The 27,774-nt window shown below is 37.5% G+C and overlaps 1 protein-coding gene across 2 annotated transcripts in view; it reads right to left on the minus strand.

Moving 5' to 3' along the window:
• PDE4D (phosphodiesterase 4D) overlaps positions 1–27,774 on the minus strand; it is a 1,550,946-nt gene that overhangs the window by 1,438,044 nt on the left and 85,128 nt on the right. The gene's annotated exons all lie outside the window — the stretch shown is intronic.

Below are 27,774 nucleotides of genomic sequence, written 5' to 3' on the forward strand. Positions count from 1 at the left end.
GCCTCAACATGAAAACTCACTTGCCTGGTAACCCGCTTATGGAACCACAAACCGAACCATTTATAGAAGATCTAGTCTAATACTCCATTTAATTAATAGAGAATCTGAGGTTGGGACCCAGGAAAGGCCAGGTGCTAGCAGAGCCATGTCTGGAGGCTAGAATGTCCAGCGCCCAGACCAGAGCTGGTCCTGCTCCACAGTGCTGTGGAGTCTTAGGTGGCTCGGCAGCTGGACCGGAACCATGGCACACAATAGCTTAGTGTGTTCCTTCTCTAAAGCAATATTTGCTTTTAACAGGAACATTTGGCTGAATAGAAAGGGGAATGCTTAAATTTCAAAACAGCAGCCAGGGCCAGTGGGATGATTGTTTGGGGTTGAATAAGAGACTTTTGGCCTCCCCAAATCATTGCACTTAGGCGACTGCCTACACTCGCAGGAAATGTTCTGCAGTTGAAGAATGTTTTGTAGATGTGACATCCATCCTTCCATCCACCTATCTATTCAACAAATACTTGCTGAGTGTCCAATATGTACAAGGTACAATGTGATAGGGACCCAGAATTTGACTCATTTCCCTCTCTTCACGTTCTGTGTGCCAGGTCTTATACCAAGCACTTCATTTACCTTGTCTGACTCAATCCTCACAACAATCACATGAAGCAGATATCATGTCCCCCATTTTACAGACAGGGAAACTAGAGCTAATAGTAGTTAAGTAAATGCCCAAAGTCTTGAAGTTTAATAAGTAATGCAGCTGAAATTTAAGCCCAGTCTGCTGTACTCCGAACCCTCTGCTTTCCCCCTTCCTGATACTGTCTCTCCAGAAGGTGCACAGCTGACCTTTGTCAAGAAAGTATTGTGAAATCCACGTGAGAAAACGCATGTGAAGCAGGTGGCATAATGCTTGGCATATAGTAAATGCCTTCTCTTTTTAAGGTTAGACAGGACAAACTGTTTTATAAAACTTTAGTTTGGAACTCAATGACTCTTTGGTTTGCAATATTGCAACAAATGCCAATATTTTATATAAACGGCAAGCATTTTAGTGGAAACTGGCCACTTTGTGAAAGCTGTGTGATTCTTCATGGGCAGAAAAAAGATCTAGAGAGATTTTCTGATCCTACAGTCTAACCAAGTTATTTTGTGAACCAACACCCCCACTCATCCAATTTTTTTTTTGTCTCTCTTTCTCTCTATTCATTTATCTGGAGACAGAGCCACATTCATTCCTCATTTCACTAGTACACAATGAGTGGGTGGTGTTTAATAAAACTATGTCGACTGCTTGGCTAAAAAAAATCATCAGAATGGAATGTTGAGCAACCATTATTTGGAATGGAACAATGGGCTTGTTAACCTGAGTGTAATTAAAACCGGAAGTCTTCTCCAGGGATTGCATTACCTCTGCTCAAGTGACGATAAAAACACCCTGATGTTAGGCCACTGAATACAGAGCAGCACTCTCTACAAGAGTAGAATTTCTGTGAATATGAAAATGTTCTTTCTGTGCCTCCTCTGCCAAGTAGCTACTAGCCACATGTGGCTATTGAGATCTGGAAATGAGATTATATGGCCCAGGAACAGGATTTTTACATTTTATTTAATTTTCATTAATGTGGAAAATCACATGTAGCCTGTGGTCAGCAGAGTAGATAACATAGTTCCAGAAGAACTGACAACAGGAAAATTGTTTTATAGAGGAGGGAATAAGGACACTGTAACATGACATCATAATTTCCGGACAGACCCTTCACTTCCCTGAAGCAGATACCACCAAGCGGGCATGGGTCAAATTGGAAAGAGATCAGGTTGCCCGTGACATTCTTCCTCTCTCTAATCCTGGGCTCCCTTCAGGTAGGATCAAGACCACCATCAAGAACCAGAGAATGGGAGAAAGTAAAGGGACTGTGGAACCTCTAAGCCATCTTCTCACTGAGGAGGAAACCAGAGTTCAAAGATATAGCAACCTGCCCCACCCAATATAATGAAAGAACAATAGAGCCTTCGGACCTACAGACTACCCTCTTTCAACTACACGTGACTAACATCTGTCAGTTCTCTTCCCTAATAAACTGTGGGTAAATAAGTTTTCAGGTGTTGCAGGGGGCAGGAAAACAGTGAAAATGTCTAAAGAATGCCAAGAGTAACGTCATAGGTACTAGTATCGTATCAGGAGTGGGCATCCCATAGAAACTGGGCAGCTGCCCCTTGCAGCCAATTGCAGCTAGGCAAGAATGTGTCATCTGACTGTCTAGTTTTCCTAACAGGAGCAAGAAATGAGTTTGCAACCTGTAGCTTAACATATTTCGCCTCATTCTCATAACTCTCCTCCATTCTCAACTACCGAGAATACTTGCATTATAATAGAAGAACTGAAATTTCGGAAGCTTGTTCAAAACCCAGAGGAGTGAATCTGTACCTGGAGCAATTTTTGGCTCTATGAAGGACAATGGGGCCACTGGCCCTCTGGCCCTGCCAAGGGTTCTTCAAACCATTCCACATAGGTGGGCACCCCTGTGCTATATCCACCCCAAAGCCAGCCAGGAGTTTCACTCCCCCAAATAAGAAAATGTAACAAAAGACAGCAAATAGGTCATTGTGCAGAAACATCCAAATGCTTATAGTATTGCCTATTAATTATAACATAGTGGCCTACATCTATTTGAAAAGGAATATTTGCTGGGTATGAAGCAGACACTTCTACTGAGTATGAGGCAGATGTTTTGCTAAGATCATTATAATATTTTAATTTCTAAAACACCATTGCTAGATAGTGATTATTATTCCCAATGTATAGATTATAGATTATTGAAGTTAAGTATCTTGCTCAAGAGCACCAAGGAAAAGGTAGAACCTGGACTCAAAAATCAAGTTGGGCTTCAACCCAAGAACTTTCCACCATAACCTGCCCCTTCTTACTATCCCAATTACACCCACAAGAGTTCCTTACTCTGTCCACCAGATGGGCTCTGGGTGGCTCTCTGTGCAGTACCCCATCTTGCACCTTTTTTTTCTTTTTTTTGAGACAGAGTCTCACTCCGTCACCAGGCACTGGGCTAGAGTGCAGTGGTGCAACCTTGGCTCACTGCAACCTCTGCCTCCCGGGTTGAAGCAATTCTCCTGCCTCAGCCTCCCGAGCAGCTGGGACTGCAGGTGCATGCCACCATGCCCAGCTAATTTTTTTGTATTTTTAGTAGAAACGGGGTTTCACCATGTTGGCCAGGATGGTCTCGATCTCTTGACCTCGTGATCTGCCCGCCTCGGCCTCCCAAAGTGCTGGGATTATAGGCATGAGCCACCGCGCCCAGCCTTTTTTTTCTTTCCTAAATTATAGTTTCATCCTTAACTAATGACAACAATACATCTGCTATCCTGAATTCCTTCAATTGTTTTCCCTATCTCAAGTAAAAAACAACTCTCAGTGAACGATTTATAACAGTCATAACTCTCTTCTGTTTGAGATGCCACATCTACAATGATTTATGGGAAGAGTCCAGGGTTTCTAATACTGTCTATTCTCATGGCAAATTGATATATAGTCGTCAGCAAATTCCATTTGAGCCTATGATTTTCCTGCAAATGTGCCCCAGAGTGGCTGCCACATCCCCAAATTTCAGCTAAAATTTATGATCACACCTCCATCTTTGATTCTTGTATAGGAGCTTAATGTAAAACTCCCAAAATAGCAATATTACAATTGTGATTCTTTACTTTATTCCAGGCTGCCTGGTACTCTCAGTTTTACATTAGCAAGCATTTTGATAAAGATTTGTTTCATTTTCTGTCAGCTGCATTAATGAAAATAAATATTGCTGAGAAAATAGGACCATGAGGCACAATTACCTAATATGTGTTCCTACTTCTTGTAAATTATGCTGAAAAAAAATGGCAGTAAAAATGAGTGTGGGGAGTTCAATGTGCTTTCCAATGGCTGGTTGAAAAAGTACTGTAAATTCAGAACAACTAGCCTTCCTTGCTCTAAGCACCAAGAGCAGTGGGTTCACCAAAACATGACTGAAATTGGAAATAAGGTGGGGATGAGGAATGAAAAAGTCCAGGAATGAGATGTGATGGAAGGCAAGATGAGCTGGAGGTGGAAAAGGAGAGAACGTATATTTGGAGAAGTTCTGATGAGGAGCTGCTTGGTGACAAGGAGGTCATTTAGTACCCGAGAGTACCTTTACCTCTTTTATTATGACTACCAAAGATTTCAAATGATTGCTCTGCAGCTCTTAGCTCCTGAGCACATTACAACTGAGAAAGGAGATGTTTCTCTGAGAAGATCATCAAAACACTCAAGCTGCAAAAAATAAAAGCCATTGAAGGTCAGGGCACATGGGCAATAAACGTAACCTGGATCCACAGCAGATTCACAATCCTATCTTCCTTTCCAGAGTGCAAGGTCCCTCTCTTCCCCTCCATTTGCTTCTTTCATCCTTATATTACTTTTTCTTTTTTTTTTTCTTTTCTTTCTTTTTTTTTTTTTTTTTTTTTTTTTTTTTTTTTTTTTTTTTTTTTTTTTTTTTTTTTTTTTTTTTTTGAGCTAGAGTCTTACTCTGTCACCAAGGCTAGAGTGCAGTTCACAGTCTCGGCTCACTGCAACCTCTGCCTCCTGGGTTCGAATGATTCTCCTGCCTTGGCCTCCTGAGTAGCTGGGACTACAGGCATGTATCACCATGCCTGGTTAATTTTTGTATTTTTAGTAGAGATGCGGTTTCACCACTTTGGCCAGGCTTGTCATGAACTCCTGACCTCAGGTGATCCGCCTGCCTCAGCCTCCCAAAGTGCTGGGATTATAGGCATGAGCCACCATGCCCAGCCCCTTATATTACTTTTAGTGGCAAAAAGTGCAGTTACCTTTGCACCAACCTAATATTAGTTTAAAACATGGCTTCAAATTCTTAGACCCTCTTCTCATTTGGAAGTGGGATCTATGTCACCTCCCTTGAATCTGGGTGGGTTTTGTGACTGTTGCAACCAAGAGAAGACAGTGGAAGTGAGGCCATGTGATTTCCAAGGTTGACCATAAAAAGCTACGTAGCTTCTGTCTTCTCTGCTGGAACCGATATGCTTGGAGTCCTGAGCCCCACACGCAGTGGCTGACAACCCCGCAAGCACCAAGCTGTAAGGACACCAAGCCACCTGTAACCATCCTGATCACCAGACATGCGAGGGAAGGAGTCTTTAGATGACCCCATCCCGGCATCCTGTCTCCCCTTTCCTTTAAGTCTGCACAGCAGGAGCAGAGGGAACCCATTCCTGCTGTGCCCTCACTGACCTCTTGACCTGTAGCTTCCTGCGTGAGTGTAAAAAATGGTTGTTCTCAGCTGCTAAGTTCTAAGGTAATTTGTTACACAGCAGCAGTCTCTGGAACTATTTCCTATTTCATTCCCACCTCTGATCTTTCTCTGTGGAGGCTCCAATCCTGAAATAAGTAGTTTCCACTTGGATGTAGTCCTAAAACTCTTTGTTCAAATAAAAATTTCCATATGAGCCTTGGCCAGCTGAGGCTCTGAGGCTCCTCAGCTCACAACTTGACAATCACTATTCTTCTAGAAAATAAATATGTGATCTTCCTTCTGTCAATCACATAATTTCTGAAGCACTGCTTTCCCTGGAAATTCCTGCCAGTTTAATCAAACACAAGTGGAAGGCCTGTAATTCTCTCTCACCCACTCCCCACTCCCTCCACCAATGATCACCAACGTGTATGTATTGAGCAACTAAATATCAAAAAAGGTGTGAAAGAAACACGAGCATGATGTCTTCCTTCAAGGGACTTCTTACCATTTTTAGGAGGCAGTGCTAGCCCTCTTTACCGCCACCATCACTAAAGAACAAAATAATAGAGGGAGAGAGAGATTCTCACCAGTACCATGGTACATAATAAACATAGTATGGAAAATTGTTATTTTGTGCTTATACAAGGTACTTTTGCTCCATGCAAATCCATGTCACCAGTGTTAATATCACAATGATTCTTTTTATCTGAAATAAGAAAGCATTCAGTCACTTATCATGTCTTCCATAACTATGTATTCTGCCAGCCCAGTGGGGAGTAAAGCAGACACAGCTCCTGTCCTCTTGAAGCTTACATTCTAGTGGAGTAGACAGGCAATAAATGTGTAAACATAAAATAGTGACTTAGGCAGAAAAGAAAATAAAAAGGACGGTGCAATGTGGACAGTAACTGGAAGTGGGCATGGCTACTTTGGTTAGAGTGGCCAGAAAAGGTCCAGGAAAATTGAGGTGGCAGCTTTTAAGGCAGATACTGAAAATGAGAAGTCAGCTAAGAAAAGATACAGGAAACAGGGTTTCAGATGTTAGAGCAGTAATTATTACACAGCCCAAGGCAGGAAAAAAATCACTTCATGTTCCAGGAACAGAAAGGCCTGTGTGGCCAGAGAGATGAGGAGAGGGGCAGAGAAGGTGAGAATCGTGAGAGGTAGAGCAATTACGTGTCATGATACCAAGTGTACAAGTGTTCTGAAGTTACAGAATGCTTTTGGTCTCTTCCCTGAAACCAGAAGCTATCCAAGGGTATATCCAAACAATCTATATAGCTAATAGTGACTTCATCATCATCATCATCATCATAGTAAAGCCTGTATTGATTATGTGCTTACTTTGGATTAATATTTTGGAAAACATCGCTGTGCTCCTCCCATGCTTTTCAAATATAAAACATTCTTCAGACAGAAAAAGGAAGAAGGATTTAATATTCAGCATCTGGCATTCAAAATAGGAGGTTTGCCAAGTCTTACTGACATATTGTCTTAAGGAAGAATGTTTAAATGCCTCTATTGCTTTTCACATATCCAAATGAGTTAGCTCAAAGGGTTCTTTCATGGTGAAGTGAAGATTTGGCCTAGAATAGTGTGGGGGAAACTGTCATCTCTTTCCCATCCGAGGAGTGTGAGGAGGAAAAGCAAGGAAGGAACAAAGCAGTGAGATGTGTGTGCCTTAAAGAGCCTTGTGTGGATAGAAGAGAACCCAAGGAATGAAGAATGTCTGCCCCATTCCTGTTCAGGGCTCTAGAAAGATATGACCTCTCTGGCTACCCCATACTAAGGACATTGTGGAGGGAGTTAGGCAGAGAGAAGCCTCAAAGTTTAGCTTTTCTGAGCAGCTCTTGGCTCCCTCTGGCAACCTTTGTGGTAGGGCTGGGAGTCCTGGTGTTTAAGGGGGAAATTAGAATGTTGCTAGCTGAGAGCTAGAACACAAGCCTGGCAAAGAATGTGCTGGCACCCTAGGAAAGGCTGGGTGAGGAGAGTCCATCCAGGGGCATCAGCCTCTATTCCTGAAGTATGACCAGTGGACACTATGCCTATGCCTATGGGTCCAGATTTTTCTCTCCACCAAGAGGCTGCCTAAGCCCCTACCCTCCCCTACATACCAGACACTATCTTGAAGAGAAACCTGGAAAAGCCTGGAACACAGGGTGATCTGTAAGTCTGAGCACATTTTCCTTGAGACAGAGCATTATCTGAAATCAATACATCAGCCCAAGATTCAAAGCAGCTTAGACATTTAATTAATTTTTCCTTCTAATCAGCAGTGGTTTGCTCAGGAGTAAGACCACATTAGTTAAAATCAAAACTAAGAAGCTCCCTCTTCTCTGCCCATTCAGATGAGAAGTGGGTGAAAGCTGTGACTCACCTTAAGTCCGGACAAGTATCTCATTTAATCCTAACCAACCACACAAAGCAGACACTATGACTGTCTTCCATTTTACAATGAGGAGAGCTAGTCTCATGTTAAAAAAAACTTGCCAAAGCTCATACAGCTGTCAAGTAACAGAACTGTCAAAGGTTTGCATGCTTGGCCACTCCAGGTATTGCCTCTATGTCTTTGACACATGCCCTCTTATATGACGGCAATGAGTCTCAGACTTTTATATTTATTTATTTTAAAAACACTCACAGCCGGGAATGGCGGCTCATGCATGTAATCCCAGCACTTTGGGAGGCCAAGGCAGGCAGATCACAAGGTCAGGAGTTCAAGACCAGCCTGGCCAATATGGTGAAACCCCATCTCTACTAAAAGAAAAAAAATACAAAAATTAGCCAAATGTGGTGGTAGACACCTGTAGTCCCAGCTACTTGGGAGGCTGAGGCAGGAGAATTGCTTGAACATGGGAGGCAGAGGATGCAGTGAGCCAAGATGGTCACTGCACTCCAGTCTGGGTGACAGAGCAAGACTCCATCTCAAAAAAAAAGAAAAAACACTCACAAAGCACTTGCCATGGGAAAGACACTGTTCTTACTGCTTTGCTAACAGGAATTCGTTTAAACGTCTCAATAATCATATGAAGTAGGTACCATTACCCCATTTTACATACAAGAACACTGAACTCAAAAAGCTGCATACTTTTCCTCAGGTCCATTTTGAAGCTAATACATGGAAGGACTGACATTTGAATATAGGCTGACTGGCCCTGGAGAATGGGAGATGAGCTATTAACTACGGCACTGGACAAAGAGGGAGTCAAGCAACTTGGGAAATTGTAACTATTTCAAGTCACATTCATTCTAGGTTGCAATAAAACCTGCACTGGTATAATCTTCATTGCTGATAAAAAGGAATATAACTTCCAAAAGTATTCATTTTCCATTAACTGTAAAAATCTATGTGAAAAGAGTTACAACTGGTAGCTATAGCCAAAATAGGTTATGATATTAAAGGAAAAATGGACTAAAAGACTAGCTTAAGTATAAAGCAAACTTATTTAAGGGCTAGAACTATCCTGGCCTTTCATGTGTATTATTACCAGTACTGTATGACATAAATAGAAAGAAGTCAGACATGTCACAAGGGGAAGTACCACGTAAGTGTCAGCTAATTTCATTATCATCATCATTATTGCAATTATTATATAAAACCAAGGAATCACAATATATGAAAGTGATCACTATGTAAAAGGAATTATTTCTAAGGCATACATTTATTTTACACTAAAAGCAAGTAATTTCACATTTTAATATTATTTCTGAATATTTAAGTCCAACCCAAACAATTTCGCTCTAATAAAGTAAAATGACAATGTAAAAGATTGGCTCTAAATCAAGGATTAAAAACCAGATCTAAATGAAGGAAAACGTTAGTGAAATTAACCCTAAAGTTAGAAAGATATTTTTCTTATTGCTGCAATAACTAAGCTATGATACAGTGGTGTTCCCTGGACATTTTCCACCTTTCCTAGATAGAAAATCTCAATTTAGATACAAGTTCGTTCCACTGCCACTGACCCAACCTCCTAATGAGAAGGTGGCTGGATGGTTATTATATTGACCACAATCATTATCTTCCCAAAGATTCCTCATGGCAAATTATATTCAAAAAGATTAATATTTTAAGTCACTCACTTAATAAAACAGCACAATTCTTAGAGTAACTATCTCTTTTTAGCTGAATGTTGTTACCCCTGTGAAGGAGCTGTTGGCTTATTTTTGTTTCTTTCACTTTTCTTGAGGTTTTCTCCATTCATGGCTAGGTTCCTCTGTACATTCAGTCTCGGGCAAATACAACTAGAGTTATGCATGTCTTCAAAAGAACACTAGGAAAATGTTATCTCCACCATTCCATCTTGCAAGTAGATCAACTAAAACACAGAGAAGTTAGGGGAAAAAACAGCCAAGGGATACTGACACCAATTATTTGTTTCCATTATCCCATACTGGATCTCTTTTACAGATATATTTACACATGCACTTGAAAGAGCAATTCAGAAGGGATAGAAAACACAGTCAATATCTTTCTAGAGAGATTTGTTCCATCTGGAGATATTTGGGCAGTTTCAAATAGTTTATTATCATATTCTACCACATTCCACCTTCTTTTCATCTTTTTTCTGCATGTCTGGATCACTGATTTGAATCATTCCCAAGGAGACAGAATTTGTTTTCAAACCATCCTGGTTCCTTGATGCCTCATTCAAGCTCTGCATGTTTTGTGTATTGACATAGATACTTACAGCAAAAGGATTCCATCATGCAGAATTATATTACTGGTTCCAGCAAAGTCCAATAGTCATTATGTTTCCAATGATGGCTGTGAAGCATTCCACGATCTTAAGGTATGTGCTGAATCTTTTATTTTAAGTTTTTCTGTTAATTTACTATTATTTTGGTTTTTTAAAAATAGGTAATGACTGTAAGGTAATAATAACCAGCTGATTGTTTTTTATTTGCCAAAGCCTATAGCATTATTTCAAATAACCCTTACAACAAATCCTTAAGGTAGGTTTTAATAAAGTACTTTGTATAGATAAGGAAACTGAGGCTAGGCTAGGGGTGGAGTCATTTGCTAATGACTAGGTGAATATTAAGTCATAATACCAGGATTTAGATCCACCTCAGTCTGATTCTAAAACCTTGACGTTAACCACAACATTATACAGTTTCAGGCACAGAATACGTGTGTAATTCATTTAACTAAGCTATTTAATAAACATAAGCTCCTCCATCCCCTCACTAGCTGAGCTCACAAGCTCATAATTTTCACACTGTCAACATACTTCCTAGACTGTATTCCTACTAACTACTGTAGCTTATTTTCATTACATCATTCACTCAAAAACCCTCAGGATTTTTACAGAGCAATATACTTTATAACATTACCTCATCAAATCTATAGAAAAAGTTATACTGCCAGATCTGTTTTCATTTAAATCCACCTTTTTTCCAATCTGAAGAAGAGGCATCCCTTGCATCCATATTGCTCTGTGTTTTACATTGGTCCCAAAGGTACTAACACAAAATGGGCTTCCAGAGCCTTTTATTTTCCAAAGATGAGAGGAGGAAGGAGGAAAGAGAAGGAGGAAGAAACAAAAGGAGAAAGAGATGGGAAGACTACACAGAATCAGGAACGCAGTGGTGCACGCTTGGTAAAAGTGTACAATGTTCTTTGTATATTCTGCACCAAGTCTTGTCATTCCTTCCACCTTCATAAAACCAGATTCTAAAAGGGCCAAAGCCTATTCTTATAAATTCAGAATGCCATGGATGTAAGAGAATTTAGGAGTGTCTTCATTTTTAATTTTTTTCCTTTTCTTTCTTTTTTTTTTTTTTTTTTTTTTTTTTTTTAAATTTTTTTTTTTTTTTTTTTTTTTTTTTTTTTTTTTGAGAAAACACCTTAGAAACTTCAATTTGGTGCAAGTATCATTGACTTACATTAGATTATTTCAGCCCTATATTAGATCCCAAAGTAACAAATAATCTTCTTATAACTACTATTTCTATCAAACCAGTTATAACTATCTTATAACCTAAAGAATACTTCTAGATTTTTCTTGCTGCTTTATCAAAGTTCACTTTGTCAAACTTGTTTTTTTTTTTTTTTTACAGTTCTAAAATAGAAAATAGAACCGATGCCCTATGTCTTTAATTAACTAATTTCATGTACCTCTGTTTGTTCTACCAAGTTTCTCGACAGATACAATTTCTTCCCTTTGGAAGATAAGCGGAAGGGGTCATGTATTCCTCAGCACATGCTGCGCTAACAATGCTTGTCTGTCATACACAGTAGGACCCATGCTAAGACTAATCTCCTCAAATAAACAAGCCAAAGTTTCTGTGCACTAGCAGTCCCTGGCTTTCTACTCTATATCAGTTACATACCATTTCTGCTATATTATCCATACGCTGTCTTTATATTCTTTAGGTAGTTTTTATATGTTAATCTGCCCCCCTAGAGAATGCAAATAATAGTCATAAAAACAAAAATTGATAATATTGTGTATTTTTGTGGGTCAGAAAATTCAATTAAGATTTTTTATCTTAACTGGTTTTGATCACATTATTATGATATGTGTTGCCTATCTAGAGATAAAGGTACTTAAAAATTAAATTAAAAATAAGTTAAATATACATACACACACAAGACCATCTCCTATAATTTGGACCTATTATAAAAATTCTCCCTGGCATCGTTCCAAGGGACACATATGAGTTAAAGATCAGCAAAGTGTTGCTTTCAAGGAGAAAGACAGAATATGCAACCTATTTCCGTTGGTACACACAAGGCTGCAAAGCAGTTTGCTGGGTGTTCAGCACTCCAGGCGGCTGAAGTAAACCAATCCTAACCATTTTCTGCACGCTTTTAAGTGTTATAAATGTGATAATAAGGAATAACCAAGAAACAAAGTCATGCCTTTTATTCAAATCTAGTTGTAATGGAATTATATTAAATCCAGGAGCCATTCCACATGACAGCTTTCACTTACCTATCTAGGGTCATAACATCCCCAAACCAAGATGCACCTACCAAACAAATCCAAGGTGCCTCTTTGTCTCTGGCATACATGTTTCTAAATCTCTCCTGGGTTAAGATACAGGAAGAGGGTAAATGAAACTTGGGTCTGAGGGTAATCATTTGCCATTGGGCATACCCACATCAAGCTGGATGCCAGTACCTCATCACATGGTAGGAATACCTAAGTGGTTGCATTCACCTTGGATGAGACAACTGGAAGTCCAGACCTCTAAGGTGCCACTGAATGGCAGCAGTCAGTGGTACTCATCAATGTGCATGTGTTCCTTTCTTTCAGCACCCATTTCCCAGACACCCTTCATTTGATGGGGCTATGAAACCCGTTCTAGCCAATAGAATGTGAGTGTAAGTTGTACCCCATCAAGCCCCAGTTCCTAAAACCTCCATACCACCTCTCATACACTCTTCCTTCAGAGAAATTAATGTCCAATACTCTCGGGCTTTCGAGAATGATGAACTAGATAGAAACAGCTTGGGAATCTGAGTGACTTTGCGGAGCATACTGTGTCCCACTCCACCCCTAGTCTACATTATAATGTGATATGAACAAGAAATAAATATGTAATATATAAAGCCATTCTGATGCAGGGATTGACCTGTTAAAATCTTCATGCTACCCTGACTAATTACACTGTGCGATTTCATCTACAAATGGCCTACATGGTTATTAATTAATCAAACACCCAACTTCCTGAGGTCCATGTCCAGACTCATTTGTACTGCCAGAACAGCCAGAACATGAAGTACTCATGGTAACTGGTGTTTGGGCAACCAGATTTTTAAAACTGATTGACAGCAACTGAAAAGACCATATAAACAAGTGTGCCCAGAGAACAGCCTCTCTGAATTTTGGGGAGGATTCTCCCCACAGATTTATCTTGTTTAATGTGTGAGATGAGTACAACTGTATCACGATGAGAGAACTGAGCCTTAGTGTACCTCCCCAAAGATCATCCAGCCCACATCTGTCTGCTTGACTTCAGATCCTGCACTTACAACCACGGCACTCCTGGAGGGCAGAAACCAGATTTCTGCATATCTTTGTTTTGTTTTGTTTCCCTCACACAGTTCTAAGCCTAGAGCTTAGTAGTGCCTGTAGTATGAGTTAACGCATCCTCCAAGGAGGATAACACACTTGTTTCTCAGAGGAAAAATCAACTATATTTGCAAGATCTCTTCCAGCCATTCAGTAACAGCGTTTTATGAGTCTGAATAATAAATTAGGAAGAGTATTTGACATGAGGACACAGATGAGTCAAGGGCAGTTGGCAATGGAATCTCAACATGCGGGGCGGGAGGGCTGAGGAACTTAGAGCTTTAGAATATAAAGAAGAATTATTTTTTTTAGAAAGCAGTTACCAAGAAGGAAAACTCTATTGAAAGAGCTCTTTTGAATGTCGATTCCACAGGTATAGTACAACTTCATGTTGGAACCACACAGTTTAAAGTACTAACAGAGTTAGTGAAAGACAAACAAATGAGAAATTTCCTTGTCTACAATGTTTAAATGGACAGGGTTTAAAGTGAATGCTAGAAAAAAAAAAAAAAAAAACCCTAAGCTAATATTAGAGATAGACACTTCTAAATTTCATAACAATGAATTCACAATTCACTTTTCAGTATACCGCAGAGACAAGAACCTGAAAAATCAAAGAGACTCCGGAATTACCTTGTGACAATTTAATGTTCCAAGAAGTTGAGAAGATTCTATCAGAGTCACTGTTTCACAGAAAAGCATTGATTCAGAATGTTCATGGAGTAGCTAAGCCTTGTCCCAAATATCCTTAGCTCCTTAAATTCAGAAGAGCAAGTGAGGTAATGGAAAAAACAAGAAAGAAAGAAAACAAGCTAGAAAGCTCATGGGACATGATTCCATAGAGAACTAATAAAGTTAGACTGTGCATTTGAAAGACACGAGGTCAAATTGGGAACAGGCTAGCATATTTTTAAAGGACAAAAAGGGGAGAATTATTTGAAAATCACTGACTAAAATGGAAATAAAATTATACTTTAAAAATGGATATTATCAGCTGGTTCATGCCCTGGAATATTAGGAAAATCAACCACAGATACCACAGTAACAATAATACCTCTAATTTGTATAAATCACTGCTGTTTTTCTTATTTGTTTTGTTTTTTTTTATCCTTCTATAGATTATTTTTCTTTATTTTTCTGTGTGACTCTTTTTGTCTTTTTTTGTACTTTAAATTTTATTTTTAATTGTTCTGAGTGCATAATAGGTGTAATATATTTATGGGGTACATGAGATGTTTACACAGAGACATGCACTATGAAATAATTATGTCATGGAGAATGGAGTATCCATCCTCTCAAGCATTTGTCCTTTATGTAACAAACAATCCACTTACACTCTTATTTTTAATTGTACAAATAAAGTTATTAACTATTGTCACCTTGTTGTGCTATCAAATAGTAGCTCTTATTCATTCTGTTTCTTTCCTCATTAACCATCCTCCCTCCCCCTCAGCCCCCTTATTTTTTATAACAAGAAACTTGTAAGTTAATCAGGGAAATATTATTAACTGATTAAGATAAACATAAAAATAAAAAATAGAAGCCAATTTTATAGATGTACCATGGAGAAAATGGATACTGGAGGCAAAACAAAATGTCAGCATTCCTCCCATGCATTTTTAATGACACCACAGCCACTAACACAGCTGCTGCAGAGAAATTTGGCAATATTTATCTAAATAACAAATGTGCATACATTTTCAGTTAGCAATTGCACTTTTATGAATGTATACTACAGATATACTGGTGTACCCAAAGTAGTTCATGAAGCATTGTTTATAATAACCAAAAGTATAAGTATAAATAGAAATCTGGTGAGATAATTCATGGTATTTTATACAACTGGATATCATAGAGCCCAAAAAAGAATGCAGAAATTTTTTATATATTAATACGTATAGCCTCCAAGATACGTCATTAAGTAGAAAAAAGATAAAACACAGAAAAGTATATAAAGCATGTACAAAAAGAAGTGGCAACATCTATCACCTCTTAGTGATTAAGCTACTAGAAGAGAGATTTTTTACTACGTAATCTTCTATAGCTTTTGAATTTTATTCATGTGAATGAATAAATAAATTCCCTGATCAAAAATATAATGATTAGAATTACAAACTTTTTAAGACAGGCAGCATGCATTCTAAACTAGAAACAATTGCAAATGAAATTGACACCTATATATTTCTGCTTCTAGCTATGATGGAGTAACTTGTAACAGATTATCTGTCTCATAGAAAATACTTGCAAAACTAAGTAAAATACATGAGGCAACTGTTTTCAAACAGTGGATAACAAGCCAGTCCAGAACTGAAATCTCTCTGCCCCACGACTGTCCACCTCTATGAATAAGGATATTTTCCTAAACATAACATAAAGATCTGGAATCCAAGGCAGCTGGTGTGGCTGGAATCTATAAGGCAGGTCTTAAAGAGTAAAGAGTTTAACAGAGAGAAGTCTCAGAAGTTTTGCAGAGATTTGCCCCCGACATGGGATCTACCTGACACACAGAAAGTTGGTACCTTTCTACAAGTAAAGACTATGTCCTAAACTAAGTCTTATGACTCCAGTAAAATCTAAAACAAAGCCTATCATCAAGGAAGTCATCCTCTAACAACACTGAATACTGCCAGGTTGAATAGGTTGGGAAAGCACCTTGAGTTTCTCAAAGATTTGGACTAACAAAGCATAAGACTATGCTTAAACATGTTCAAGGTGATCAGCTAATAATTGAACAGCATGCTAAGATAACAAGCAACATTCTCAAGAAGAAAATAACAGAATCCAGAGGCATTACAACACATTATCCAAAATGTCCAGTATGCAATAAAAAGATTCCTAAATAAGAAAATATGATACATAGACAAGCAAAAAAGAAGTAAACACAAACAAAACTAAAAATAACCCAGATACCTCCTAACAGAGAATCTAAAGCAGCTTTTGTAAATATGTTAAAAATTTTTGAATATATTTGTCCAAAGAATGAAAGGAAATATGATCTCAAGGAGTGAATAGAGAGGGAATCTAAGCAGAGAAAATCACCAAATAAAAAAAATTCTAGAACTAAAAAATATAATAAAAATGAACAATTTAGTAGAATTTAGGTCTGAACAGCTGATTAGAGATGGCAGAAGAAAAGAGAATCTAAAACAGATCAGTAGAAATTATTTAATCTCAGGAAGAGGGGAGAAAAATCAGGAAGATGAGCTGAGATTTAGGAATAGGTAGGACAATATCAAATAGTCTTAACATAAATGTAAATGTAATTGGAATCCTAGAAGGAAAAGCGAGTTTTTTTTTTCTGGCGAGAACAATCCACACAAAAATATTTGAAGGAATAATAGCTGAAAACTTTTCAAAATGATCAAATATATCCAAGAAGTTTAGCAAACCCCAAAATGAATAAATATAAAGAAAACCACACACCCAGACACATTGTAATAAAACTGCAGAACATCCAAGATAAAGAGGAAATACTAAGGGCATCCAGAGGAAAGACACACATTACACACCGGTGAGCACGGGTAAGAATGATCATGGGCTTATGAGAAACAATGAAACAATGGGGACTGAACACCCCAATGGCATGATATCTTTGAACTGTTGAAAGAAAAAACAAAAACAAAGCTGTTAACTCAGAATTCTACATCCTACAAAAATATTCTTCAAAAATGAGAAGGAAATAAAGGCACTTTCAGATAAACAAAAGCTGAGAAAATTAATCACCAGCAGACCTACACATAAGAAATACAAAAGGTTGAAGACAACTGACACTAGATGGAAATTCAGAGCTACAGTAAGAAAGAAAAAGAGCACTGGAAATGTTAAGTAAATTGGTAAATATAAAGTAGTGTGTTTTCTTTCTTAGAATTTCCTTAAAGATCGCTATTTAAAGCAAAAGTGAAAACACTCTAAGGGGGGGTTATAACATGTTAAAATAAAAAATATGACAATAACCACACAAAGAAAGGGAGACGAGGCCAGGTGTTGTGGCTCATGCCTGTGGTCCCAGCACTTTGGGAGGCAGAGCAAGGAGAATCATTTGAGCCCAGGAGTTTGAGGCCAGCCTGGGCAATATAGTGAGACTTCATGTCTACTAAAAATAAAAATAAAAAATTAACCAGATGTGGTGGCACATGACTGAGTCCCAGCTACTCAGGAGACTGAGGCAGGAGGACTGCTTGAGCTCCAGAGTTCAAGGCTGCAGTGAGCCATGATTTGCCACTACACTCCAGCCTGGGTGGGAGCAAGATCTAAGAAAGTAAAAGTAAAGTAAAGTAAGAAAGAAAGGAAGGGAGGAAGAAAGGGAGAAAAAGAAAGAAAGACAAAGAAAGAAAGAAAAGAAAAGAAAGAGAGAGGGAGGGACGGAGGGAGGGAGGGAAGGAAGGAAGGAAGGGAGAGAGAGAGAAAGAGAGAGAGGGAGGGAAAAAATAGAGAGAAAGGAAGGAAGGAAAGAAAGAAAAGTACAAAATTGAAATACAATGTTATAAGTTTACTACATTTGTGAAATGTTAAGTGTGAAATGTAGAGAGTTACAATATTGAGTATGAATAGATTCTAATGAGTAGGAGGCTGCATATTTTTAGCCCTTGAGCAATCAATAAAGTTAAAGAAAGAAGATAAATGAGAAAGCGAAAGATAACGGGGATATAACTAAAAGCCAATAGAACAAATAAAATGGCACACTAAAAAACATGCAACTGCTCCAAAAAGAGCAGGAAAGAAGCAACAGAGCAACAAAAAACAGAAGAGATAATGAGAAAAAAAAATGTTTGATAACTAGTATTTAGTGGAATTCACTCAATAAATTCATTCATGCAATGAGAGGCTACTATGCTGATGCCTGAAAATATATAAACATTCAGAAGACTTGCCTCCTACTCTCCAAAACCTTACAAGTATACATGGCACTATACAATGACTGGCATATGAAAAAAAACACAGAAAATTATAGTTATCACTGAGAACTTTCTATATACTAAAAATCCTACTAAATGCTTCATAAATATTAATCCATTTATTTCTCACAATGATATAGAGAATTTTCATAATGTAGGTGTCCTTGGCCCCACTTTGTAGATAAAGTTGGATGAAAGCTTCATGACAGCCCAAACTACAAATATTATTTACCATTGTGTTAACATTGCCTCCCACTTTGCACATATCTAATACAAGCTTAGTAAACAGCTGTAAAAAGAATGAATGAATGGCAAAGGATGCAATAATTTATGCAAAATCATGCTGGGAACCAGAATTTCGAAGCAGACAGACTTCAATCCAAAGTCCTTGATACTAACAGTTAGGATCCCAAAAGGCAATAACTTGGGTGGCAGCACATCCAGTTTGCACAGGATAGTTCCAGTTTGTGATTGTTTTCCCTGTGTAACTACTAATAGTTCTCCCATTCATTCATTCTCAAAAAAGCCAAATTTGTATGATAAATGTTATAGTTTCTCTAAGATTTCAGAGGAGATTCTTCCTATCCATGAGCATGGAATGTTTTTCCATTTGTTGATGTCATCTCTGATTTCTTTTAGCAGTGTTTTGTAATTCTTATTGGAGAGATCTTTCAATTCACTGGTTAGCTGTATTTCTAGATATTTTCTTTTTTGCAGCTATTGTGAATAGTATTATGTTCTTGATTTGGCACTCAGCTTGGATATTATCAATGTATAGAAACACTACTGATTTTTATACTTGATTTTGTATCCACAAACTTTGCTGAAGTTAGCATATCTAGGAGCTTTTGGGTCAAAACTATGGGGTTTTGTAGGTAGTTTGACAGAGGTAGTTTGACAGAGGTAGTTTGACTTTCTCTCTTCCTATTTGGATGCTTCTTACTTCTTTCTTTTCCCTTATTGCTCTGGCTAGGACTTCCACTACTATGTTGAATAGGACTGGTGAGAGTGGGCATCCTTGTCTTGTTCCATTTCTCAAGAGGAATACTCCCAGCTTTTGCCCATTCAGTGTGATATTGGCTGTGGGTTTGCTGTAGATGGCTTACCATTTTTAGGTATGTCCTTCAAAGCCTAATTTGTTGGAAGTTTTTGACATGAATGGATGCTGAATTTTATCGAAAGCCTTTTCTGCATCTATTGAAATGGTCAAGTGTTTTGCATTTTTATTTGTTGATGTGATGAATCACATTTACTGATTTGCATACGCTGAAGTCAATCTTGCATCCTAGGGATAATGCCTCCTTGATGGTGGTGGATTAGTTTTTTGATGTGCTGCTGGATTCAGTTTGCTAGTATTTTGTTAAGGATTTTTGTATCTATGTTCATCAAAGATATTGGTCTGAAACATTTTGTTGCTGTTGTTATGTCTTTGCTATGTCTTTGCCAGAATGATGTTGGCCTCATAGAATAAGTTAGAGAAGAGTTCCTCCTCCTTGATTTTTTGGAATAGTTTCAGTAGGAATGGTACCAGCTCTTCTTAATATGTCTGGTAGAATTTTGCTGTGAATCTGTGTGGCCCAGGGTTTTTTCTGGCTGGTAGGCTTTTTATTACTGATTCAGTTTTGGAACTTGCTATTGGTCTGATCAGGGTTTGAATTTCTTCCTGATTCAGTCTTGGGAGGTTGTATGTTTTCAGGAATTTATCCATTTACATATTCAATGCTATTTCTGTCAAACTAACAATGATATTGTTTGTTTGTTTGAAAGCTAACTAGAAACTAGTTTTCAGAACTAGAGAAAACTACTCTAAAATTCATATTACATTTAAGTCTCTAATCCAAAAAAAAAAAAAAAGAGCCCAAATGGTGAAGGCAATACTAAGCAAAAAAAGAATAAAGCTGGAGGAATCACATTACTTAACTTCAAACTATAATTCAAGGCATGTAACCAAAACAGCATGGTACAGGTACAAAACAGATACATAGACCAATAGAACAGAATAGAGAGCCCAGAAGTAAACCCGAACACCTACAATCATCTGATCTCCAACAAAGTTGACAAAAGCAAGCAATAGGGAAAGAACTCCCTATCCAATAAATGGTGCTGGGACAACTGGCTAATCATATGCAGAAGATTGAAACTGGACACCTTCCTTAGATCACATACAAAAATCAACTCAAGATGGATTAGAGACTTAAATGTAAAATTATAAAAACCCTTGAAGAAAACCTAGGAAATACCATTCTAAACATAGGCCCTGACAAAGATTTTATGATGAATATGCCAAAAGCAATTACCACAAAAACAAAAATTGACAAGTGGGACCTAATTAAACTAAAGAGTTTCTGCACAGCAAATAAACTGTTAACAAAGTACATAGACAACCCACAGGAAGAGAGAAAATGTTTTCAAATTGTGCATCTGACAAAGGTCTAATATCCAGAATCTATAAGGAACTTAGACAAATTAACAAACAGATAACAAACAAGCCCATTAAAAAGTGGGCAAAAAACATGAACAGACACTTTTCAAAATAAGACATAATGTGGCCAACAAGCATATGAAAAAATACTCGTCATCACTAATCATTAGGGAAATGCAAATCAAAATGACAATGAGATACCTCGCACCAGTCAGAATGGCTATTATTAAAAAGTCAAAAAATAACAGGTGTTGGCGAGGCTGCAGAGAACAGGGAATGCTTATACACTGCTAGCAGGAATGTAAATTAGTCCAGCCACTGTGAAGAGCAGTTTGGCAATTTCTCAAACAACTTAAAATAAAACCACCATTTGACCCAGCATCCCTATTATAGGGTATATACCCAAAAGAATATAAATTATTTTACCATAATAATAACACATGCATATGTTCATTGCAGCTCTATTCACAAAAACAAAGTCATGGTATCAACCAGAATGTCCATCAACATTAAACAGGATAAAGAAAATGTGGTACACAGACACTATGCAGCCATAAAAAAGAATGAGATGTCCTTTGCAGCAATATGTATGCAGCTGGAGGCTATTACCCTAAGTGAACTAACACAGGAACAGAAAACCAAACACAGCATGTTCTCACTTAAAGTGGAGCTAAACATTAAGTACACATGGACACAATGAAAAGAACAACAGACAATGGGGCCTATTTGAGGGTGGAGGGTAGGAGGAAGTTGACGATCAGAAAACTACATATCAGGTACTATGCTTATTACTTGGATGATGAAATAATACGTACAGCAAACCCCCACAACACACCATTTATGTACTGGAACAAACTTGAACATGTGCCCATGAAACTAAAATTAATTTAAAAAAAAAAGATTTCAGAGGAGAAAGCTCCCTTTGATTGATATGATCAGGAGTCTTCATTATTCAAGAGATGACATTTGAAAGCAGCTTTTTAAAAAATAAGTAGGATTTGCTATGCAGAAAAGAGGTTAAGACTTAAAAAGTGAAAAGAGTTCTGTAACTTTAAGAAAACATGATATGAATTTGTAAATGGTTGTAAGATTTGGCACTATAAGAAATCTTTAAATAAAAATTATTGTTCACAGACTTTCATAAGCGATGTGGATTAAACGCTTTCTAAATGATCAGAAACCAAAGGCTGATAACAAAGACTATTGTTTAATATATTTCACTGGGCTGAGGGGGAGAAACCAGAACATATCTCTCTCTTTTTTTCTTTTTTTTCAATATTTGTGTGTCTTAAAAGGCAGAGTCAGTAGCATGAATTGTGTAGATTACTTTGATTTTGAAGGTGAAAGTAAAAAAGACTTAATGGATTTAAGTGGACACAAAAAGAGGTAACATAAACCAAAGTGGTTTTTAATTAGTGGGACACAATTTAGTTTTACTTGCTAAAAACAATTTGTAATTCAGATATTTTGCAAAAAACAAAGCTCATAGGCATCCTAATGGCTTTTAGTTGTAGAATCTGAATCCATTCCTAAATCTCTCTGATTCAATCTCTCACTAGAACCTCCAGATTTCAATGCACCAACAATAATGAGGTTGAATGAAAAAAAATCAAGGTACAAAAGGAAGGGCCAAGGCTTTCCTCTCTCCCCCCTGTCCTCAGGAATAGGTCTCTATGTCAAATGAAGGCTATTGAACACTGCAAAGAAAATGCTGATGGAGATACAGACATGAAAAAAGGAGTTAGAGATTAACTGCTTGATAAAAATAATGGTTTACAAATATGTTCAGAGCATACTTTGTCAAGAGCACTGAAACTGGTCAAGAAACTGGAAGGATATGTGTTTGCCATTAGTTTATAAACTTTTATAACAGAATTGTTGTCTAAGAGATACAAAAGTAGTTTCTTTATCTCTGCAATGTAAAACTGAACTTGAAAAACTATCTAAGAATACTCAGTAGAGATGGTTCCTTTTGAATGATGGGAATTACTAGAACAATGTGTTATGCATTTTTCAACCCTGATTACTAAATCTCTCTATCCTGAATTTCTTTGACATAAAAAGTATTTTAAATCAAACAACTAGAGCATATACTTAAATTGTTTAAATCTTTTCTTTTTCTACAGTACCTGCTTGATAGACACTTAACATATAAATTAAATGTTTAAATTTCAAGAGAATGTTTCAGATGTTTTAGAAAGTTCAGAGCTTTTCATTTCTTTGGCTTTTTTTTTCTTCTAACAAAAAGTTTAGGTTTATATTTGGAAGTTTTATGACAATTGGCATTAGTTAAACCTTTAACCAAGAAGATGAATGTCTCTTGACTCTTTGCTTAGAAGTTTATGAGGCACGTTGCTTTCAAGATTGTTTTTAGAAACTGAAGTCCAATTTTATTTCAAATTGGGGAATACCTCTCTCTATTTGCAACTTGAATAAATGAGAGAATTATGTAGGACAAGTTGAGTGTTCTTCCATTGCAGACTGTCTTAAGCTAACATTTATTAAACAGAACAAAAAAGACAGATCTTTAATTTTTCAGGGCCTCCAGCAGGTTTCAGGACAAATCAGCTAAGAAGCCTACCAAGGCTAGTAGAGAAAAGGAGCACAGTAGAAATGACTGCTATGTAAACAGAAGTTCAGACTAGATAATGAAACTCTGGAGAAGCTTGCCAGGGTAGCTATTCAGGTAGCATTTCTTTCGGTAGGCAAATTCATCTGAATTTATAAGCATGCTGAATATTGATAATTTGTGAATTGGTTTTCTGGTTATAATGTTAAAAAATCCTCTTGGGAATGACAACAATCATCCATTCACCCCAAGTAGTACCCATTTGTTAGGAACAAGAAGTGTGGCAATATTACTTGTTCTGAAATTATTAATAGTATCTTATCATATGAAATTATTAATAGCCCAAAAGCAAAGTCAAAAATCAGGCTGTACTGTAAGTTTTTAATATTAATCCTCAATAAAGATTTTGAGAAATCTACCAGCTTTCATATATTTCCCTGAGTTCTCCTTTGAATGTCTTCAAGACATTCAAATTTTCTCCTATACCAAATCCTATGCTTTCAATACTAGAGCACTGTACTTCTATTTAAAAATTAATAATGATAAGCCAAAACAACTCATGCTGTATTCCAAGTAGAGTTCAAAGTAGATTAAGATCAAGAATTCATTTAATTTAGGTTGAGCTTCAAACATAAAATACTGATCCCTTCCAAACCCTTTAGAATTGAAATGTGATTGCCCACTGCCTAAGCTACTTTCAGGTGGCAACCATTATTCATACATGTTTAGAAGCAGTAGGAGTCTTCTCAGGCCACCAGGATGCATTCAGTTCACTGAAGCATGCTGAACACCACCCACAGAACTTATGCTGTTTTTAGAAGTACCAAATTAGGTTCAATGAAGTAATGGGCTAAATAATGGGAAAATTCAGCACAGTTTTCAGAAGTGCTGATATTTGACACTTTTCTCCAGGGAATCTCTGCTAATTATCCCTTTACATCATGGGAGCAGGCAACTGGAAGAAAAATATTATGAACATTGTACATAGAATAGAGTGCAGTCAAGTTTAAAAAAAATTCCAATTATGTGGTCAGTTTTAGAGTAGGTGTGATGCAGTGCTGAGAAGAATGTATATTCTGTGGATTTGGGGTGGAGAGTTCTGTAAATGTCCTCAGCAAATGCAAAAGAATAGAAATCATAACAGTCTCTCAGATCACAGTGCAATCAAATTAGAACTCAGAATTCAGAAACTAACTCAGAACCACACAACTTCATGGAAACTGAACAACTGGCTCTTGAATGTTGACTGGATAAACAATGAAATAAAGGCAGAAATAAAGATGTTCTTCGAAATGAATGAGAATGAAGACAAAACGTACCAGAATTTCTGGAACACATTTAAGGTAGTGTCTAGAGGACAATTTATAGCAATAAATGCCCACATGAGAAGCAAGAAAAGATCTAAAATCAACACCCTATCATCAAAATTGAAAGAGCTATAGGAGCAAGATCAAAAAAACGCAAATGCTAGCAGAAGATAATAAATAACTAAGATCAGAGCAGAGCTGAAGGAGATAGAGACACAAAAAAACCCTCAAAAAATTAATAAATCCAGGAGCTGTTTTTTTGAAAAGATCAACAAAAGAGACATACCACTAGCCAGATTAATAGAAAAGAAAAGAGAGAATCATCAAATAGATGAAAAAAAAAAAAACGATAAAGGGGTTATCACCAAAGGTTCCACAGAAATACAAACCACCATAAGAGATTACTACAAACAACTCTATGCACATAAACTAGTAAACCTGGAAGAAATGGATAAATTCCTGGACACTTGCACCCTCCCAAGCTTAAACCAGGAAGAAGTCGAAATCCTGAATAGACCAATAACAAGGGCTGAAGTTGAGGCAACAATTAATAGCCTACCAACCAAAAAAATCCCAGGTCCAGACGTGTTCACAGCTGAATTCTACCCAACGTACAAAGAGGAGCTGGTACCATTCCTTCTGAAACTATTCCAAACAATCCAAAAAGAGGGAATCCTCCCCAAATCATTTTATGAGATCAACATCATCCTGATACCAAAACTCGGCAGAGACTCAACAAGAAAAAAAACCTCAGGCCAATATCCATGATGAACACAGACGCAAAAATCTTCAATAAAATACTGGCAAACCGATTGCAACAGCACATCAAAAACTTATCCATAACGATCAAGTAAGATTCATCCCGGGGATGCAAGGCTGGTTCAACATACGCAAGTTCTATAAACGTAATCCACCACATAAACAGAACCGAAGACAAAAACCACATGATTATCTCAATAAATGCAGAGAAGGCCTTTGACAAAATTCAACAGCACTTTATGCTAAAAACTTTCAATAAACTAGGTATTGACGGAACGTATCTCAAAATAATAAAAGCTGTTTACGACAAACCCACAGCCAATATCATACTGAATGGGCAAAAACTGGAAGCATTCCCTTTGAAATCTGGCACTGGACAAGGATGCCCTCTCTCACCACTCCTATTCAATATAGTATTGGAAGTTCTAGCCAGAGCAATCAGGAAAAAAAAAAAGAAATAAAGGGTATTCCATTAGTAAAGAAGGAAGTCAAATTGTCTCTATTTGCAGACAACATGATTGTATATTTAGAAGACCCTATTGCCTGAGCCCAAAATCTTCTTCAACTGATAAGCAACTTCAGCAAAATCTCAGGATACAAAATCAATATGCAACAATCACAAGCATTCCTGTACAATAATAACAGACTAACAGAGAGCCAAATCAAGAACAAACTGCCATTCACAATCGATACAAAGAGAATAAAATACCTCGGAATACTAACAAAGGATGTAAAGGACCTCTTCAAGGAGAACTACAAACCACTGCTCAACAAAATAAGAGAGGACACAAACAGTGGAGAAACATTCCATGCTCATGGTTAGGAAGAATCAATATCATGAAAATGGCCATACTGCCCAAAGTAACTTATAGATTCAATGCTATCCCCATCAAGCTACCAATGACCTTCTTCACAGAACTGGAAAAAAATATCTTAAACTTCATATGGAACCAAAAGAGAGCCTGCATAGCCAAGTCAATTCTAAGCAAAAAGAACAAAGTTGCAGACATCATGCTACTTGACATCAAACTATATGCTATAAGGCTACAGTAATCAAACAGCATGGTACTGGTACCAAAACAAAAATACAGACCAATGGAATAGAACAGAGGCCTCAGAGGCAATGTCACACATCTACAACCACCTGTTCTTTGACAAACCTGACAAAAACAAGCAATGGGGAAAGGATTCCCTGTTTAATAATGGTGTTGGGAAAACTGGCTAGCCACGTGCGGAAAGCAGAAACTGGACCCCTTTCTGACACCTTACACTAAAATTAACTCCAGATGGATTAAAGACTTATATATAAGACCTAACACCATAAAAACCTTAGAATAAAACCTAGGCAAAACCATTCAGGACACAGGCAGAGGCAAGGACTTCATGACTAAAACACCAAAAGCCATGGCAACAAAAGCCAAAATAGACAAATTGGATCTAATTAAACTCCAGAGCTTTTGCACAGCAAAAGAAACAATCATTAGAGTGAACCGGCAACCAACAGAATGGGAAAAAATTTTTGCAATCTACCCATCTGACAAAGGACTTATATCCAAAATCTACAAAGAACTAAAACAGACTTACAAGAGAAAAACAAACAAACCCATTCAAAAGTGGGTGAAGGATATGAACAGGCACTTTTCAAAAGAAGACATGTATGAGGCCAACAAACATATGAAAAAAGGCTCATCATCACCGATTATTAGAGAAATGCAAATCAAAGCTACATTGAGATACCATCTCATGCCAGTTAGAATGGCGATCATTAAAAAATCTGGAGACAACAGATGCTGGAGAGGATGTGGAGAAATAGGAACACTTATACACTGCTGGTGGGAGTGTAAATTAGTTCAACCATTATGGAAGACAGTATGGCAATTCCTCAAGGACCTAGAAATAGAAATTCCATTTGACCCAGCAATCTCATTACTGGGTATATATTCAAAGGATTATAAATCATTCTGTTATGAGGACACACGCACACAAATGTTCACTGCAGCACTGTTTACAAATAACAAAAACTTGGAACCAATCCAAATGCCCATTGATGATAGACTGGACAGGGAAAATGTGGCACATACACACTGTGGAATACTATGCAGCCATAAAAAATGATGAGTTCGTGTCCTTTGTAGGGACATAGATGAACCTGGAAGCCATCATTCTCAGCAAACTGACACAAGAACAGAAAATCAAACACCACATGTTCTCACTCATAGGCAGGTGTTGAACAATGAGAACACATGGACACAGGGAGGGGAGCAACACACACTGAAGTCTGTTGGGGAGGACTAGGGGAGGGACAATGGGGAGTAGGGAGTTGGGAAGGGATAACATGGGAAGAAATGCCAGATATAGCTGATGGGGATGGAGGCAGCAAACCACATTGCCATGTATGTACCTAGGCAACAATCCTGCATGTTCTTCACATGTATCAGAATCTAAAATGCAATTAAAAATAAATTATGTGTGTGTGTGTGTGTATATATATATATATATATATATATATATATATA

The sequence above is a fragment of the Cebus imitator genome, unplaced genomic scaffold, assembly GCF_001604975.1.
Source record: "Cebus imitator isolate Cc_AM_T3 unplaced genomic scaffold, Cebus_imitator-1.0 Scaffold255, whole genome shotgun sequence".
In the NCBI taxonomy this organism is placed as follows: domain Eukaryota; kingdom Metazoa; phylum Chordata; class Mammalia; order Primates; family Cebidae; genus Cebus; species Cebus imitator.